Source organism: Schistocerca serialis, chromosome 1 (genome assembly GCF_023864345.2).
Source record: "Schistocerca serialis cubense isolate TAMUIC-IGC-003099 chromosome 1, iqSchSeri2.2, whole genome shotgun sequence".
NCBI lineage: Eukaryota > Metazoa > Arthropoda > Insecta > Orthoptera > Acrididae > Schistocerca > Schistocerca serialis.
In genome coordinates this window covers 994,880,235-994,901,875 of record NC_064638.1, presented here as the reverse complement: position 1 = coordinate 994,901,875, position 21,641 = coordinate 994,880,235, and positions in this window count along the sequence as shown.

The window sequence follows — 21,641 nt, the reverse complement described above, 5'->3', positions numbered from 1 at the left end:
GTACGCAATCTGACTGCATAGAACAACAACAAAGACTGAAAGAAAATTTCCGTTAACACAATTAATTAATTAAGTCCCCAGCAACTATAAAACCTACGAAACCAAAGCACAAGTGTAATTGTTCTGTGTGTGGAAGTATGACTCAACGTACACATCTGGCACGATTCTTCTTCAACAAGACAAGAAATTTTAAATATCATTTATACTGAAGTAATTAAAAAAAATAGAAATACTCTAATTGCGCAAGAAAACCAGAATTACACTCTAATACAAGAACACACGCCAGATGCTTTGTTGACTGAACCTGTAATGACGCATTATTCAGGACACTGAAATAATGAGAGAGAAAAGGAAAAAAAATTTTTTTACCTTCATTTATATTGATGGAAAGCACTCTAAACATTACAATATCTCCACACCGACTTGCTACTACCACATCTCAACAAGAACTCTTCAGTATCACATCTCAGCAAGCACTCTCTGCTAGCACATCTCAACAAGCACTGACTACTACGAGCTCTCCCCAAGCACTGACCACTACGAGTCCTCGACAGGCACTCCGTGGAGGCGGCTGAATAATACTCTTTGGCGCAATCTCTGGCGCTGTGGCTCAGTGTAGCCACCTTTCATATGCCCCTCCTCCACGGGCCAGAATTTGATGGTATTTTTGCCAGTATTGGTGGTGAAAATACCACCAAATTCGTCCACAAAAATACAGACAAAAATAAAAGATAATATTAATACCTAAATATCACATAATCAGATAAAATTTTTTGGCTTTGCACTGACCTTTCAATAACCTACTATATAAAATACAGTAAGCAATACAAATTCTTTCATAAATGTGGCTTTACATAATAGTTTACACAATACACAAAAAATCAGTTTATACAAATGTTCACATAAAATGCTTTCAATGATTAGTTCCAGTAGTAGCACCCAGCGATGGTCAACAGGTGCAAACACCAACAAGTGACATCATTTTAGTAAAAGCAGTTTCATCAGTGGCACCCAGCAATGTTGAACAGGTGCAGACACCAACAAGTGACTTCATTTCAGTAGAAACAGTTCCATCTGTAGCACCCAGCAATGTTGAACAGATGCAAACACCAACAAGTGACTTCATTTCAGTAGAAGCAGTTCCATCTGTGGCACCCAGCAATGTTGAACAGGTGCAAACACCAACAAGTGACATCATTTCAGTAGAAGCAGTCCATCAGTGGCACCCAGTAGTGTTGAGCAGGTACACACAGCAACAAGTCACATTATTTCATTAAAAAAACAGTCCATCAGTGGCACACAGTAATGTTCAGCAGGTACACACAGCAACAAGTGACATTATTTCAGTAGAAGCAGTTCCTCAGTGGCACCCAGTAAAGTTGAGCAGGTACACACAGCAACAAGTCACATTATTTCAGTAAAAAAACAGTCCATCAGTGGCACCCAGTAATGTTGAGCAGGTACACACAGCAACAAGTGACATTATTTCAGTAGAAGCAGTTCATCAGTGGCACCCAGTAATGTTGAGCAGGTGCAGACACCAACAAGTGACATTATGTCAGTAGAAGCAGTCCATCAGTGGCACCCAGTAATGTTGAGCAGGTGCAGACACCAACAAGTGACATTATGTCAGTAGAAGCAGTTCATTAGTGGCACCCAGTAATGTCGAGCAGGTGCAGACAGCAGTCCATAATATTCACTATCACTGATCACACTGTTCATCAGAGTTTATTAGCAGAAATTAAACATGTCCTAGTGGCACCAATCATGTAGAAAAAGTACAAGTAACAGTCCATAATATTTACTATCACTGATCACACTGCTCATCAGAGTTTATAAGCAGAAATTAAGCATGTCCTAGTGGCACCAATCATGTAGAAAAAGTACAAGTAACAGTCCATAATATTTACTATCACTGATCACACAGTTCATCAGCAGAAATTAAACATTTCTAAGTGGCACCGATTATGTTGAAAAAGTGCAGGTAACAGTTCATAATATTCACCATCACTAATCAGACAGTTCAAGCATGAATAATAGTTTGAATACACATACAAATGCTTTTACAATGCTCTTACACTAAACATACATATTCTAATAAACGCACAAATGATATCAGATAATTGTCATATTAACTATTACAAATACTCAAATATCAGTAAACCTATAATATTTATGGGTGTCAGTGCAAGCCACTACATACAAAGAAAATAATATTTAGGAGATAGGTGGGTAGGATTAGGAAAGGAAAACACACAAAACACACTCACTCATCTTTCATCCACATTAAGTACTACTGTGTAATTGAATAGTGTTAACTGTGTAAATGTAATTCTGTCAAAATTTGATGTTCATTATGTGTATCAAGTAGTAGTGGCAGCAATGTATAACAGTCAATAATAGTTAGTCAACGTCATAGTCATCATGTCAAGACCAATGTTTGCCAAGCCAGGTCAAAATGTACGGTTGCTGAACAACTGTCAGTGAGCCAAGATATGCAAATACTTCCTCTCTCCAAAAAAAAGTATGTACTCCTTAGTGATTTAACAAAGTGTGTGTATAGACTATCTTCCTTCTACTTTAGTGTTCTAGTCTGCTATCTTCATCCTCCTTGTTCCATATAGACCAACAAAAAAAAAATGCACCTCACTTACTTTACCTCTTATCCACCAAAACTCCAATAATCATCAGCATCACATAATCTCCATACTTCAATAATACCTCTTAAGTCAATAAATATAAACCTTATCATTAATAGCATTTACTTTACCTCTTGTCCACCAAAACTCCAATAATCATCAACTTCACATAATCTCAATAATACCTCTTCAATACGTCGACACATATAACCTTATTGCCAATATCATTTCACTTCCATAACAACTCTTTCCTGTAGTCAGTCTCCTCGAACAAGTACAGATAAAATCTTAATGCAAACCTCATCATCCCATACAATCCGAAGACACACTGTCAACACACAACCTCTGTGTAATCCATCTGAGCCAAATCTTCTACTCATTATGAATTATAAACAAAGAAATGCATACATGACCTCTAACGGACTTAGTTCGAATAACTCTCAGTAATTAAGTACGATTATGGAGTGTGAATGATCATAATTTTTCACAGTGTGTACACAACTTCAAGAATTATGGCAGAAGCAAACATGTGGAGTATTTTTTGTGTCAAGTGTCACTTACTATTTCAATTGCTCACGAAAAATGCAGTGTAATACTGTCAATGGTCTAAACCTAGTTTTGGTATGTGATGTCGTTAGCTTCCTTCCTATTAGCATACATTTATACAGCTTTCATAAAACCTTAGCTCATGTGACTTCTATGAAGTTTCTTGTACTAATGTCGTTTATGTCGAATTATAGCAGTTCATTTTCTTATCTTAAAAATATAAGGCACTGAGCGTAAGCAAAACATGCAATAGCGAGTAAATATACCAGTAGAGAACAGAATGTCAACAAGTGGATGCAGCACAATTCTTACAACGAGGCTCTGCCAAGCGAACAATCTATAATTAATACAATAATGTGACCTAAACTCTATGTTTGTACACAGTATATCAGCATTTCTATATACCAAATTAACGAGTAGTTATGACAACAAACAGAAATGTATAAATATGCAATCCATACGCATAGCAGCAAACATATATCTTACGCAATAAACAGGTCATTAGCATCATATCAGCATAAGCAAATAAATGTTCATATGTAATCTTAATAAGTAAACATGAAGACGCAAGCAGATAAATCACAAAGTATAACTTACATACCTAACCACAGTCAGCACAATTAATCAGGTGACAATTATAATTTAAATAAATAAGCACAGCAGACACATAATAAAAAAAATATGACATCAGTGAAAAAGTAGTGCAGCCAAGCGATGCATAATATACACAAGTTACAACCCAGTTCATTAATAATCATTGTCAAAATCAGTTAACGTACGCAAGCACGTCGCTTCACAAGTAATTTCATAGAACATGAAATTTAGCACAAAGTATGAATCACGTAATCGCGAGCAGCAAACTACGTCCAAAGTACGTACATAAGTGGAAATATGTTACCTGAAAAATAAACTCAATTAATAGTTACCTTTTTAGTTTATTAGTTTCTTCTTGGAAATTACATTCTTTCTGAAATTTTCTCGATAGCAAGTCCTCTTAACGTTGGAGACACACAGAATTTACCTGAAGTTCTTAAATATTTTATACAACCGTATTCTGAAAAATACTGAATGTTAATAACATAATTCATCAAATCACTATAGCTTTATACTGAATTTAATCGGAGAAATTAAACTGTGTACTTGTTTACGGCTGTCAGTGCATTCGCACTGAACGCTCGATCAGCTGTAGGCGCGTGACGTAGGAAGCAATTGTTTGCTGTCAACGACTGCCTTGTGCGGCGCGCAGACTGACTGTTGCTTTGAGTATATGCCGCCGCCAAGACACAGCGCGGTATCCTTGTATTCTCCGCATGTTTACATCTAGCTGTTAGTTTCTCAAAAGTATGTCATTCCACAAAAATTTTTACGTTAGATATATGATGTATTCCCTTAGAGCGTCGTGATTTAAGAGTTTCTACTTCAACAGTGTTATCATGAATAATTTTGCGAATTCTATATGGACCATTATAAAGCAGAAAAAATTTGCGACACAAGCCTTTTCCTTTGTGAGACAAACGATGAGACTTAATTAACACCTTTTGGCCAACTGAAAAAGTTTTTAAACGACCAGGACGCTTAGCTGATTCCTCTCTTCTAGCAGCCGCAGATGCAATATTTTGCAGAGCCATGTTCACAACTTCAGAATGCCGCAGTTTCCGTGAAGGCGGAAAAGGAACGATTTCAGATATGCGATTTGTCGGTGCTTTGTTTTTTAATATCAGTACAGGCGGTAAAGAAGTTGAGTCATTAGGAAGTTCATTCAGGATGTTTTGAAAAATATGAAGGTACTGATCCCACGTTCTGTGATTCTGATGACAATAAAGACGACACAATTTATTGATTTCCTTCATCCATCTCTCTGAAGCATTAGATTGAGGGTGAAAAAGTGAAATGAAAATTGGTTTAATCTTACGACGCCGTAGAGTACGAAGCCAAATTTTAGAGCGAAACTGTGATCCATTATCTGATATAACCTTATCAACATGACCAACTTCTTTAAGAAAATGTTTGATGAAAGCATTAGATACTGAACGAGCTGTTGTTTTGCGTAACGGTGTAAAACACACATATTTTGACGTCAACTCCACTGCTACGAAAATGTACGCAAAACCATTAGTAGAACGAACCACTGGACCGAACAAATCGACTGCAGCCATGTCCTTTAATTTCGCTGGAATGATAGGAAACAACGGTGCTCTGTGAGAAATTGTTGGCGGCTTAGCCTTTTGACATAATTTACATTTGGCCAGAACAGATCAAATACGCTTCTCCATATTACTGAAGTAGCAATTTTCCCGTAATTTATGAAAGCATTTTCTGGTACCAAAGTGTGCATAATTGAAATGCGTATACCAAATCAGCTTATTAACCCACTCATCAGGAATACAAACTAACCAAACAGAGTTGTCGACCGATTTTCGTTTAAAAAGAATGTCATTGCGAACTAAATAATGCTGTCTAATCGCTACGCTTTCCTTTCTCCTCCACTTCTCCTTAATGTCCTTCCAGATTGGATCCTTATTTTGCTCCTTAGCGATGTCCTGGAGCGAAGACGAAATAAAGTTCTCAAACGCAACACCTTGAATATACATCAAACAATAATTGTTTTCCTTGCAGTCCTCTTCAGAACTTTGTTTCAAACCCATAGGTGCACGTGATAAAGCATCAGCAACAATATTTGAAGCACCCTGTATGTAAACAATACTAAAGTCAAATTCCTGTAGGTACAACGCCCAACGTGACAATCTGCCATGAGTTAATTTTGTCGACATAAGAAATTCCAGAGCTCGATGATCGGTGTAAACCTTAGTATGTCTGCCAAACAAAAATGTGCGAAATTTTGTGAAAGCCCAAACAACCGCCAAAGCTTCAAGTTCCGTTATCGAATAATTCTTTTCTGATTTAGAGAGAACACGACTTCCAAATGCAATAGTCTTCTGTACTACAACGCCGTTTTCTTCTATCTCTTGAAATAAATGTGCACCTAGGCCTTTGTATGATGAGTCCGTCGCCAAACAAAAATCTTTAGATAAATCCGGATGTGAAAGAAGTGGAGCAGCAACTAAAGCATCACGAAGTTGTTCAAATTCTGATCGAGCTTCCTCATCCCAGCACCAATTAGAATTCTTTCCGCATAGTTCACATAAACGAGCTGTGGCCAAATCGTCCAATTTAACAAAGCGTCTAAGAAAATTACAGACACCAAGAAAACTACGAACATCACGTTTTGTGGTAGGAACAGCATAGTTACGAATAGCGTCTAATTTTTATGGACCAGGGAGAATACCTTCTGTAGAAATAATGTGACCGAGAAATTTCACCTGTGAACGCCCAAATTCAGATTTTTCCAAGTTCACTGTAATGCCAACTCTTGCAAAAATACTTAATAATGACTCCAAAATTTTGTTGTGCTCACTCCAAGAATGTTTAGCAATAAGAATATCGTCAACATATGAAGTAATATTGTCACGAAGATGAACAGGTAAAATTTCATTTAAACTACGAATGAATGCTGCTGAAGATACAGTAAGTCCAAAAGGGAATTTCCGAAACTGGTAACAGTTACCAAAGGCTAAAAAGGCAGTATATTTTCTACAATCAGGGTGGAGTTCTATTTGCCAAAAACTTGCGCGCATATCAATCGTGGATAAAACTTTAATTCCATGGAAATGTTGAAGAAGTTCATCTAAATTTTGTGGACGGTCAGTTTCAGGAATGATGATATTATTTATCTGTCTGGAATCCAGAACCAAACGAATTGACCCATCCTTTTTAAGAACAACGTGTAATGGGCTGGTATAAGGACTGACTGCAGGCTCAATAATGCCCTGATCTAACATGTATTGAAGTTCATTCTTAACCTTGTCTCTGTAAGCCAAAGGAATAGCGTACGTTTTCCCCCGAAATGGTGTGTGTTCTTTTACTTTAAATAAATATTGTAAGCCTTGTATAGTTCCTGTGTGATGACTAAATACTGTAGCATGTGAAGTCAAAATGTGGTGCAGCTCTTCTCTTGCAACGTCATCTGGCACTTCAGCTTTCTTAACCTTTTCATTAATTAATTCATCGCTATTAATTATATCATCCATCGCGTCTCTGTATCTATTGTCATTGTCATGAATAAACACACCGTCGTCATAATGCTCAACGAAAACATCAGAAGTAGGAAACCTTAAACATTTTGTATCTGACTCAGATCTTGTTAAACACTCGAAAAATTTCAAACATATCGGCATTCCGGCAACAGTCAAATTCACACTTCCTTCTTTAAAGTTCAAAATTGCCTTATGTGCGTTAAGAAACTCCATACCTAATATAATTTGTGTACTGAGTAATGGAACAATAATAAAATTAGCAGAAAATTCGTATCCTTGACAATTGGAATTTAGGTTGGTCTGTTGTTTGACTTCCACACTTCTTCCAGAAATCGCTCCTCGAATTGTTGTTTTAGAAACAGGTAACACAGGACAGGCAATAGTTCTTTCACATATACGAAAAACTGATTCACTAAAGACATTCAATGGGCTCCCAGAGTCTAAAACCGCAGTGAACTTATTCTTACCCACACATACTTCAATAACAGGATGTAAAAATGCGTCTACATTATTTTCCTTTTCGTCTAACAAAATGTCTCTCATGTCTTCCACGCGTACGTAGTGTAAAGTCGTAGTGTCATTACTTTCTGAACCGTCTATATTGCTGCCAGAAGCCGAAGCTGCAAGTCATTGTCGATTGTTTGCGTCACGTCTTTGATTATTCCCGTCATTTCGCGGATCAATTTCTACTATTTGCACTTGTCTCTCTGAAGTTCTGTCACGTGGAGGATGCCAATTAGGTCCCTCCTGTCTGTTAGATGCAAATTCTGGGTTGTGTCTGTTATTAAAATTTCTATTTTCCTGTCTGTCTGCATAAGTACTTCTTGTATAATTTCGACTGTCACTTCTGAAATTATTGTTGTATCTACTACCCTGATTATTTCTGTAGTAAGAATTTCTATTACTGTTTGAATAATTTCTGTCTTGATGATACCGATTACTGTTTCCGTACGATTGATCATTCCGGTACGAATTACCGTTATTATAATTGTCTGTGTAATTTCTGTTAGAACGTCTGTTATTGTCATAAGGCTGGTATCTATTGTCCTGTCTGTTACGTCTGTCAATCTCAAAGTTACCCATATAACGCCCGTTCCGATCACTATCTCTTTTCTCTGAAAATCTATTGTAATTACTGTTACTGAAAAAGTTACAAGAAGTCCCGTCGTCGTTGTCATACTCAAGTTCTTGCAACAAAGTCTTAAAAGTCTCGATGTCGTCTTTACATCTTCCGGCTAAAGCAATTTGTCTTATGGATTGTGGCAGCTTAGTTAAACAAATGCGAATTAATTCAGTCGGGCTATAAGGGTTGGAAAGGAACTGATTCTTTCGAATCATGTCTTCAAAATATTCTGCTGGCGTGCGGAACTCAGACTGTTTAAAATTACGCTGCATAATCAGACTATGCTTGACTCTGTCTTGCGTGTTTTCGGACCAATATGCCAATAGAAATGCATGATAAAAATCATTCAGATTATTACAATCTCTAATGAGTGCGCGCATCCGCGTCGCCGGTTCGTTTTCTAGATATCCACACATAAATTCCAGTTTGTGACTTAGTGGCCAATTTGGTGGGAGTGCGTACATAAATTGATCTAACCATGAACATGGATGTATGTCATTCTTAGAATTGCGGAAGATCTTAAATTTCCGAACAGTCAAAAAGTGTTTATAGTCAAAGGTTTCTCCTCGTGGCGACAAAGACCTACCGCGTCTGTCCCAGTCCCAAAGTCGATTATTGTCAAGTTCGCGTGCCTGGCGCTCTCTTGTTGCATCCCGTAAATGAAACAAATTATTTTCTTCAAACCCCTCTGCTATCTGTGATTCCAAATTTCTTTTGCTGTCTTTTCCTACAATTTCGCCATCGATCTGTTTGACTTGCTTTCGTAATGCCTCAACTTCCCTTTTAACGCGTTCATTAAATTTTCCCTGATTTTCAACATGTTTATTTATGTTCTGATACTCTTCGGTTTCTGCAAATGTCAATGGTGCTGTATCATCTGAATCTTTGTCCCTATTTAAACTAAGACTTGTCAATTTGTCTGAAATCTCCTCAACTCTTTCCGATAAGTCACCTATTTTTTCTTTCTGTTTATTTACGTCTTCCGTAAGTGTGGCGACTCGGGTTTCAGTACTGACACATTTGGTAGTTAACTGTTCATATTGTTGTGTTAGGTTATTGAATCTGTCATTTGGCACGGATTCCTCGATTCTCTCAAATATTTCCTCCTTATCGTGTGCACGTTGTAAATTTAACTCTGAAAATTTCTGTACTATCACGCGATCTCTTTCCTCCTGTTCTCTGTCCTGTTCCCTTTGTCTAATCTCTACTGCAACTAATCTATTATTATGAGAATTCAAAATCGGTTGTACTTCTTCTCTGATTTCTTTCTTTAACTCATCTGTCATATTTTTGAAACATGTCCCTATTCGTGAGTCTAACCGTGTTTCCAGTGTTCCCATATCCGTTTTAAGTCAGATCCCAAAGTTCCCATCTCGGTTTTAATTGTTCCTATCTCTGTTTTAATTGTTCCTATTTGTGATCCCAGTGAGTCTAACCATGTTTCCATTGTTCCCATCTGTGTTTTTAATTCAGATCTAAACCGTGTTTCCATTGTTCCCATATTTAATATAGCACTCATCAACTGCTCCATAGTAACTGTTTCAAAATTCTTTTCACCCCTAACATTTCCCACAAAACCAGCTTCCTTCGTCATAGCTGTAAGGCTATCTGTGTTCGATACTATTTCAGAATCTTCTATCGTTAATCTCGTATTCTGTGAATTTTCTGATTGAGAAAAATTTTGAAATGGTTCCGGACTATTTTCCCGACTTATTAAATTGTTTTCCACTTCATTATTCATCACACTGTTCTCCTGTGTTGGCGAGTTTGCCATGTTAACAATTTCGTCATTCTCACTATTCATCATTTTTGCCTTTTTCATTGATCGCGTAATCATTTACAAAATATACAAAACTCGTCACTATATGAAAATTGCACACAATGACACTTTATCTCCAACAATACCATTTACATGAAATGTTTCCCTCAAACACGATTAATCGAACAATTGAAATAATTGCCCTAAATTGTCAAACCCGTAGACAAGACAACACAAATTAAATTTTGAAAAATACCATTAGAAGAATGCCAATTACCAAATCTACACATGCAAAAAGACTACAATTACTAAACTACAAATTACTACAACAATACTACTGTCTACTATTTTTACAATCAGAAGAATTCCAAGGGACGATCCGAAGCAGCGGTCGCCACGTGCATGGGGGCTTAATTAAATATAATGCAAATATTTTTAGTAGCTGTATGTCCGATTACGCTGTGTCTCGTAAACGGTTGGACCTGACTCGTTTTAGTACGCAATCTGACTGCATAGAACAACAACAAAGACTGAAAGAAAATTTTCGTTAACACAATTAATTAATTAAGTCCCCAGCAACTATAAAGCCTACGAAACCAAAGCACAAGTGTAATTGTTATGTGTGTGGAAGTATGACTCAACGTACACATCTGGCACGATTCTTCTTCAACAAGACAAGAAATTTTAAATATCATTTATACTGAAGTAATTAAAAAAATAGAAATACTATAATTGCGCAAGAAAACCAGAATTACACTCTAATACAAGAACACACGCCAGATGCTTTGTTGACTAAACCTGTAATGACGCATTATTCAGGACACTGAAATAATGAGAGAGAAAAGGAAAAAAAATTTTTTTACCTTCATTTATATTGATGGAAAGCACTCTAAACATTACAATATCTCCACACCGACTTGCTACTACCACATCTCAACAAGAACTCTTCAGTATCACATCTCAGCAAGCACTCTCTGCTAGCACATCTCAACAAGCACTGACTACTACGAGCTCTCCCCAAGCACTGACCACTACGAGTCCTCGACAGGCACTCCGTGGAGGCGGCTGAATAATACTCTTTGGCGCAATCTCTGGCGCTGTGGCTCAGTGTAGCCACCTTTCAATACCCTCTACAAGATGCATTGTGGCTTGTCAGTCATTTTGTTCAGCTCTACTGTTCGCTCATCGTGAATTAGTTGATCTTTAATGACTTCATGTAAGGGGCATAGTTCTTGCCATCTTACAGCCCCGTAGTTCCATCCCAGTAAGAGAATTTGTTAGCCTCCCAATTAATGGTTCCAACGCTATCGCGAACAACAGCATCGAAAGAGGGCAGCCCTGTCGAATGGATCGTCAAATTTGAATGGGCACTGCTATACGCCCATTAACCTCTACCAAGGATTGTGCGCCCTCATAAATCCTTCTGATGAGACCAGTAAAACGGTCTGGAAATCCCATTTGTGCCAGTCAGTACAGCATACAGATAGTTGTGGCGCAGCTTATCAAAAGCACTGTCAAAATCAACCGCCACCATCGCCGCTTTAAGTCGGCACTTCTCCGCCAGCGCTATCACATCACGGCATTCGCCAGCAGCTGTTTGCACATTCACCGATCCACCCGGTGTTGTCTGTTCTGGAGAGAGAACGCTACGAATTAACATACGACATCGGGACGCTAGCAACCGTGCAAAGATCTTATACTCGGCATTAAGCTGGGTGATGGGGCGATAATGTGTGACCGTAATTCCTGGCTTCGGTTTATGTACTGGCACCAAGAGGCCTTCCATAAAGGCCGGTGGAACAGGCGCATCGGAATTTAACATCTCGTTGTACATTTCCGTCCATCGCGGTGCCATTTCGTTGCGAAATTCTCGATAAAATTCAGCAGGAAGCCCATCAATGCCTGGGGACCGATTCAACGCACCTTGTGCGATCGCATCATGTACTTCCTCACAGCTAATGGCTTCCAGTAAGGTGCCCGCGGCTTCCACCATCAGTGTACGGGAGACGTACGTGGCTATACGGTCGAGGTCATCGACAGGGGCTGCTTCTTCCCGATAGATGTGTTGGTAATGGTCGACGAATGCAGAGACAATGTCCTCTTGACGCGTCACTCTTCCGTCTTCGCGGGTAATTAATTCCCGTACCAAAACGGTGCTTTCGTTCATTCACGACGTGGTGCATGGAAGGAATCTCGTGCCTTATCGTATCGTGACATCTGGCGCGCACCATGGTTCCCTGAGGATGTTTCCGAGCTAAAGCCATTAGTTTAGCTTTGATCCTTTTGCGTTCGATCCAGATGTCCTGTCCCGGCGGACCATCATCCAGGTCGCGCAGCGCTGCAAAATAAAAGTCGGTCGTACGGCGGCGCCATTCTGCCATCTCCCTGCTATATGAGATGAACGCGCGGCGAAGCGCCGGTTTAGCACATGTCAGCCACCATTCAAGCATCGTCGCATACTTTCCAACCCTTCGCTCGCACATCGTCCATGTCTCAAGCATCCGTTGGCGGCATTCAGGATCATGTAGATGTTGAATGTTTAGTTTCCACGGGGCCTTACTGTTCCACATCTCTCTACGGGGAAGAAGCACCGTACAGATGTAAGCGCTGTGATCGTAAAATGCCAATGGCCAGCGTTCCGCGTCCTGGACATCATTTGCATGAGCCCGTGAGATATAAATGCGATCTAATCTGCTCGCCGGCTGACTTGTCACATAGGTGTATCCCGGTACATCTCCATGTCGTAATTCCCACGTGTCACGAAGTACAAGGTCGTTGACAACGATTCGCAACTCCTGGCTGATGTTTGCTTGCGGCCATTGGTCTTTCTGGCTGAGAACACAGTTGAAATCTCCACCAATTATTACACATTCATAACGTCCATGGAATAGCCACAGCATCTGCGTCTGGAGAGCCAATTGGCTGTGATTCCTCTTCAGCATCACCACGTCCCGGTACCGTCAATGTGACAGACCGCTGCGGGTCTGATCGAACAGTTTCCATTGCCTCATCCTGTTTCGTAGAAGTTGTTGTGTCGTCTTGGTCCACAGGCACATCGTCGTCGGGGAGTCATCCCGAGGAGATGCCGTGCGACGCCGCCGTTTCCTCCTTTTCGGGGAACGTTGTTTGCGTGATCTTCCTTCCGTGTCCTCAGATTGTAGGGAATCACGTCACGACAGAAAAGCATCCGTAGGAACTGGAAGTTTTTCGAGTCCCATCGTTGTACTTGGCGGGAGTTCGGCCGAAACTGATGTTGTCGTCACAGAGCGCATTCCAGACGGAACAACATCCGTAGTGGCTGGAACTGCTTCGTGTACTATCGGTGTGCTTGGTGGGAGTTCGGTCTCATCTGATGTTGTCGCCGTAGATTGTATGTTCAATGGAGCAGCATCCTCTGTCATCCCGACGTCTGCTAAAAGGTTTCGGAGAGTGCCATCTTGATCTTCCACCGGAACTGTGTCCTTTCGGTCATCAACGGACGCAGTGAGGGCTTTGGCATAGGTGATCGGTAGTACTGTCATCGCTGGCGACGGCTCCCGCACATCTGAAGGCAGTTGCGTAATCCGCCGTTGCATACAGTTCGACCTGAGGTGTCCCTCCTGGTCACAGCCAGAACATGTACGTGGTTGACCATCGTAAATCACCACCGCCCGACAACCACCAATTGTCAGACAGGACGGTACATGCTTCTGAAGATCAATAGTGATCTGTCGTACTCCGTTAAGAACGGGGTACGTGGCGAATTGTGTCCAGCGTTCTGCCGTGTGACCATGTACCGTGCCATATGGCTTAAAAGCCTCGATAACTTCGTCAGCCGGGAGCTCAAATGGCAGCTCAAAAACACGTATTGTCCGTACACCCAGACCAGCATGTTCTACAGTTACCGTGCCGACATTCCCGTCACTATGGCAAAATCGGAGACCTGCTTTTGTCGCCTGTAGAATTCTCTCACACGCCGCATCATTTACCATCTTAACATATACCGTGGGATTAATGATGGACAGGTGAATTCCCACAATATCGTTTGGCGGTATCTTGACTTCCTCTCGAATGAATCGTTCCACTGCTAAAGCCTTTGGTAGTTCGTAGTCTTTGCAGAAATTGAATCGTAATGTAGTTTTCCTGTACTTGTTCGCCATGATCGTTGTTACTAGCCCGCGCGCAGACTAAGTCCACAATTAAACACTCGCACACACCGCACAGGCGGAAGTATCAGACCTCCGCTTCGCACAGCCGCTAGCGCCGAACTGTCCCTCAAGACCATGAGCTGCGGACGTAGTAGGTCCTACTTATATATCGTTTACCAGTTGTTACTCTAGCGTTATGGCATGGTGAAGTGCAAGAAAACATTGAAAATCTTCAAAGTTTTTGTCAGCGACGATGTTACATGTTCAACCTATTTAGCTCTTGGTTTCACATCTCACTGAACAGTCGGTTACTCTGTCCTGCCATTGGTGCTCATGTGGTGCTGTCAGTATGTGGGGTGAAAATGTATGAAGTTGCCTCGTATTCTACAGGGTGAGTACTAACTATTGTCACCAAGAATAAATCCGAAAGTATGATGGGAGCTGAAAAGTTTGTGGGACAAATGTGGCGTGGGACAATGGGGCCATAATATGATGTTGAGGTTTTGTTGCTAGGTGGTGTCACTTAAGAGAGATGAAGATCAACTTTGTTCTTTAGATGGGATGCTATAGTTTGGTACTTATTTTCTGATAGCGGCTATCGAGACGACTCAAATGATGTGTAACAGTGAGGTCTTTGAAGATCAACGAAGATCACAAAGGTGGCATAAACGTCCATTTATAGAAGGTGTTCGAAGTGGTGACCATTGGTATCAATGAAGGGCTGCAATCTTCTTATCATGGACTGAGTAGTATTCCTTATCACATCGACCAACTGTAGGAGGCGCCGCAGCACCGCCGGCGACGGCAGGGACATGCGAGGCGTGCTGAGGTTGCCACACAGGTCTCACCTTTGACAGTAAGGATTCCTCGCAGAAAAGGCGCGGCAAACACACTCTCACCACCTCTTGTGCCACGTCGGTGGCGCGTCTGGTTAATATTAGTACCGTGTATTATCACATCTACGACAAACGCAGCTGTGTTTCGAACACAGTCAGATTATGAAAATTATAGTGCTTCCAATGAATTCTATACTTGGTACTGCTTTGTATTTACTGAAATGTAGGGGTAACCAACTCCTGGACTGAAAACCCATACAGTTCGTCAGAATGAAGGCTTAGGAATCTGTGTGGCGTCATCAGGCGCAATAAAACAGGATTAAATATTACTTCAATTATTTCTCTAAATACGTCTCGTCACTGTCTCTTCGGGGGCGACTGGAGGCTTAGCAAGTCAGCGAGGAATTGCTGAACCCAGTGGCTGGCTCAGCTGCCGTATAGCCCGTGCTTAGGCTGGTGACTTCTAGTAAATGGGTCATCGCTCGTGGTGTCGAAAGAGTCTGGAGAGGGAGGTAACCATGGCACGTGTGCGTTGTGTCTCACACGCCGTTATGGGCGTACTCTGTCTCTCTCACATCACAGCCCGAGTTGTCCCACCAGATGCCGTGAGGTCGTATTCAATACCAATCCTGACCTGCCAGTTCGGTAGGCCACCTGATCCAAACGATGCTGGAGTTTCGAGCAATTTGCACCCCAGGCTGGAACGGTGCAGCTGGTACTGGAGGCTAGCTTCTATCATCCATGGCTATAAATCTGTGGCATCTCGTAACGCGGCAGGAGTATGACCGGTACTGGAATAATGTCATACGCAAGATGATACAAAAGAGAAATCAGAGAATCAAGTGTGAATAACATGAATACTATCGGTCCAACTGATTGACTGACTCTAGCCTAGCGAGGTGGAATATTTATGGAGTCGAGGAGAGGCTCTGCTGTTTCACTTCATTCGTCATGATCGAATCTGTTCTGCTCTTTACGAGTTGTCAACAATCTTCCGTTCTGCTACGTTTCCTTAAACACTGTGTTCCAGTGTCGTAACTACTTTGTCAGACCCATTATAGGTGTTGTTCCGTCCTCCTCAGCGCTTCGTACATAAGACTGCGGGGAGACGGAGAGAGGTAAGTCTGCGCTCGTCTAACGCATTTCCACTGAGCTCGTTGACAAAAGTGTTGATGTCGTACTGTTGGTGAGGAACTAACCGTGTCGTAATGTTTGCGCCTGGTAGCTGGCTGTTGTTGGTACTTCCGTGTGCTTGTGCAATGCTGTTCTCTTCGGACTTAGAAAATTACATTTTCCCGTGCCCGTACTTTCTTGGCACATAACAGCAACAACAGTATCACTACGTGGAATACATATCTTCATAGTGCATCAGTAAACATCTACTCCAATGGATATAAAATTGGCGATGAAGAACTCGTAACATAGCATTTCCTGACCACGCCTGATTACTCGTGTCGTAGGTATTGCGTACACCAGAGCCGGTGTCCAGTGTCCAAGGCAAGGAGGCTGTCTCCAGCCTCAAGATGACGGATCGGTCTGTTCCTAACCAATCTGAGTGGGCTGGGAGGTTTACTAGGTGGGCTTCAGGGCTTCTAGCTTTCCACACCTGCTGGAAAGAAACTCATGAAAGCCTTATGTCTCAGCAGCACCTTACAGAAGCGCTATTATCAGAAGCAGAACATGGCCAGTGGAAATGCCTTTGTTCAAGCCTGACGAGTTGAAAGCGCCGTATGTTATAACTACTCGCGGAGCTGTTTGGAGCTCGTGAAATCGAGGACTCGGCCAGCAGCTCTAGTTGGATTTAAATGTAAAGAAGCAAACCCTGTGATTCTGAGTTCGGGAGTTAGTAATCCTCCAAGATCAACAAAATTCCTTTTAAAATCTTACGCCTATACTCTGCAAACCACTGTAAATTAGATGACAGAGGTTATCTACCATTGTACCACTTCGTAGGACTTTTTACCGTTGTATTCACGTATTGAGCACGGGTAGGAAGAATGATTAAACATCTCTGTGCATGGTGTAATTAATCTACTCTTTTCTTCGCAAACTCTACAAGAACGATACGTAGGGAGTAGCAGTATATTCTACATTCGTCACTTAAAGTTGGTTGTTGAAACTTAAGAAGTAGGCTTGAAGGTATGTATATAATATTGTGGGTAATCTTGTTTTTGGATGTCTTAGGATGCGCATGTAGCATGTGTATCGTTTTCTTATGCACGCGCAGCCTCGTCAGAGACTCTGCTCTGCCTGAAGACTAGTTGGGTCATTTTCGCTCTCCAAAGATGCAAGGGCGTTAAGTGTTGGTCACAAGAAGAGGGGATAGGGAGTTATAGCGCGGTGTTGTGGCACTGAGCTTGTACTGGAAAGACTCAGAACATGGTACTCTCGGGCATTATTCTATTGCTCTGATGGAAGATATTATTATTACAAAATGATTACTATCATTATGCGTTCAGTGAGATGAATTTACTGAGATAGACACTACCTGGAGAAGATTGGGATTTGAGGTAACGAATCAACATGTTTTTCTTTTTTGCGGCAGCATTTAGTTACGCATTATTGGTTCAGCGCAGACATCCAAATCAGGAATTTCTTGTTATTTTTATAAAGTTGTGTCACAGTCAGTGTTAATGGATTTGAAAGGACGAAAAGGATGTTGATTTACGTTTTATTATTTCTCCAGTGTTGATCATAGATAACTGTAATTTGTAGAGAAATGTTTTGTCATTGCCTGCTAAGCCTTCAGTAGTGAAATTGAAGGAGCATTTTCTATTGTAACACAGGTAAGACAAATACCAGAGATACGAGTTTTAATTATACAGGGCCAATCAACAGTGTTGAGTTTAATTATCCTTATTAAAGTTCAGAATCAATTTCTTTTAACAGGCAGTGTTACTTCAGACAGGGAGTATTTCATTTAGATTCCCGGAGTCAGATTTGCTTCTCATTCTCGCAGCCAGATTGAGTTCTTAACTGTAAATATCAGGTTAGCATGTAACAGCTTATATTCGTAAAGAGATATACGATCCATCTCCAACGCAGTAAAGCTACGTTCTCTGAAGGACCCTCTGCGCCTTGGTGCATTTGATGTTGCTTTTCTTCAGGAGGTTTGCGCCCATTCGTATAGAGATATACGATCCATCTCCAACCCAGTAAAGCTACGCTCTCTGAAGGATCCTCTGCGCCTTGGTGCATTTGATGTGGCCTTTCTTCAGGAGGCTTGTGCCCCCCCTCCCTCTGACCTGGTTGGTTATGAGGCACTATATAACATCGACCATGACGTCAGGCGGGGCACTGCCCTGCTATACAGATCAGAGTGGCTTTTCTTCAGGAGGCTTGTGCCCCGTTCTCTCTGACCTGGTTGGTTATGAGGCACTATATAACATCGACCATGACGCTAGGCGGGGCACTACCTTGCTATACAGATCAGAGTTAACTCCATCTAATGTTACAAAACTACCCAATGGTCGCGTTCTTGCGTGTATCATTCGGGATGTACTTTTTATTAACGTCTATGCTCCTTCAAGAGCTAATCACAGGCATGACAGAAGAACACTTTTGACGTCAGAGATCACCCCTTTCTTGACAGCTCGTCGTCTTATCGTGTTTGGCGGAGATTTTAACTGTGTGGTAGCCGATGCTGATCAGGTCCCAACGCCCATGAGGTGTGAAGCACTCGCTACACTCCTCCAGGCGGCTGACCTTAATGATACGTGGCGCCACTTTCATCCCGCCTACACACTATATACTCTCATCTACCCCACTGGAGTAAGCCGTATTGACCGTGTTTATGTCTCTGCTGATTTGCTTCCTGCCCTTTGTGTCGTCCAAGTCATTCCTGTGGCCTTTAGTGACCACTGTGCGTACTCTTGCTCCCTGCATATAAGGGGCCCAACCCCGGTTCCTCGGGGCACCTATTGGAAGATGAATACACTTCATCTCCCAACGCCCGAACTACGCACTCTTGTCACGAAAACATGGCGGGATTGCATCGCTACTGCATCGAAGTACCCTACCACTGTAGTTTGGTGGCTCCGCTGTGCGAAGCCGCGGCTGCGACGTGTTATCCAGCAACATAGTCGCGAAGTCGCACACTGGAAGCGTAGCACATTAGACTTCTATCAACAATGTCTAAACGATGCACTAACCCTTCCTGCTGACAGGTATGACCAGCTACGCATGCGCCTCAACAAAATTAAAGCGACAATCCTTCGCTTCTCTCGAGAGAAGGCCGAGGGGATGGTGGTGACATGCTCCACATCCCTGATTGAGGGCGAGAGGTCATCCAGCTATCACCTTGCCTCTGAAAGGAATCGTGCAAAGAAGAACACCATTCTACACCTTAAAACAGACGATGTTACGCGCCTCACAGACCATCGTGAAGTTCTCAAACACCTAACAGACCACTATACGCACCTCTTCCAGGATGTTGCGGTAGACGTAGCCGCCCAACGAGCACTTATCGGTGGGGTCCCAACTTCATTGGATCATCGAGACCGCGACTGTTTAACCGAGCCACTCACACTCGCTGACCTCACATCTGTCCTCCGATCCTGTCCGGGACAAAAATCACCTGGCCCCGACGGTCTCCCTTATGAATTCTACCAACAATTCTGGGACCTTTTAGGAGACCGCTTCTGCAAAATGTGCGAGGAGATTTTTGCTGGTTGCGAACTACCCGCCGAATTTCTAGCTGGACGTATTGCCCTTATTCCAAAGGTCACAGGTCACTGTCGAGCTAAAGACCTGCGTCCTATCACCGTTCTTAATACTGATTATAAGTTGGTGGCGCGAAGCATAGCCTCTCGTCTTAAACAGGTAATAGATAAGGTACTTTGCCCCACTCAATCATGTGGCGTTTCGAACCGAACCATCTTCACCGCCGCTTCTATATACCGTGATGCTGTCTTACTCACCGCCGACACTCGAACCCCGGCTGCAATTCTCTCCCTAGATTTCGCCGGTGCCTTTGACAGGGTCTCCCACTCTTACCTGCTGGCCGTTATGTCGCGGATGGGTTTTGGGGAGCGCTTCATAAGAATCATCCGGCACTTCTTGGATGGAGCAAATTCCACAATCGTTGTGAACGGTTGCCGATCGCGACCAATTCCCATCAGACGATCAGTCCGACAAGGGTGTCCCTTGTCAATGTATTTGTTCGCTATAGCGCTGGACCCCATGCTGCGTGACATCGGACGGATGGTCGATGGTGTCACTCTCCCAGGCGTCACCATCCGCAGTGCGGCATACGCGGATGATGTCGGTGTGTTCGTCGCAAACGCTAGGGACATCGATTCCGTTCGCCGAGTTCTCAACGTTTATGAACGAGCATCCGGTGCCATGTTAAATTCCAACAAAACGGTGCTGATCCCGCTAGGACCACGACCATTGACCATCGAACGCCCATGGTACCGAGTTGTAGGGGAACAACGTATCTTGGGCCTTGAGGTGACTGCCTGTCCGCAGCGCATGTTAACACTAACGTGGAGGCGGCTTCTCACGCGCATCAGAGGACTTTGCGTGAGTCACGCTGATCGACGACTCGACCTCTATCAACGAACCCAACTGATTAATACTTACATCCTATCACGGGCATGGTATGTAGCACAACTCCTTACGCTACCGAAAGAAACCAGCAGAGCCATCTCAAAAATAGTATATTGGCTCTTGTGGCGGCATGCACTGTTCAAAGTTGATGCGCAGACTTGTACACTGCCAAAGGTCGATGGGGGCCTTGGACTCATTGACTTTCCCCGCAAATGTGCGGCCCTCCTGATTCACCGTATCGCCACCTTGCGTGAAACTGACCCAGGTGGGACAACAGCGGTTCTTTTCGACCGTTATCGCCCACGATCGGCGCGTGCACCAGTCTGTTTGACACATATTCCGTTCCGGATGACGACAGTCAAGGACTATTACCTCAATCAAAGTTACGTCATAACACTGGCCACTGACAAGGCACGCACGTCGAAGCGCCTTTACCAGGCCCTTCGAGGCCAGCCCACACCACATAAATTAGAGGACAGACGACCGTCGGTCATCTGGCACCAAGCTTGGGCTAATATCAACAACCCAGCCCTTCCCACGGAAGTTTCAGCGCTATGGTATCGTGTCGTAAACAATTTAATACCCATTAATCATCGCCTGGCGGCCATCCGCCTACGGCCATCGGCTGCTTGCGGCCGATGTGGTGACGTAGACACCAGAGAGCATCGTCTCTTATGCCCTCATGTCACAGAAGTGTGGGACCTTGCACGTGTGCTATTAGCGCTGATCAGTGGAACGACACCAGATAATGTGTCCATCGACTGGTTCCTTACCCCTGATATTCAGACCAACCCCCGACCACGACGTAACGCAATGGTGTGGTTCTTGGGCCACACCATTTTCACGATCTACGATCTTTCCCTCACCGATGCTGTCTCTTTCATGGACTACCTGTGGAGCCAGCATCGCCTGGCGGAATCTGACCGGAAATATACCACTACTTTTGCAAGATTTCTGAAAGTTGCAA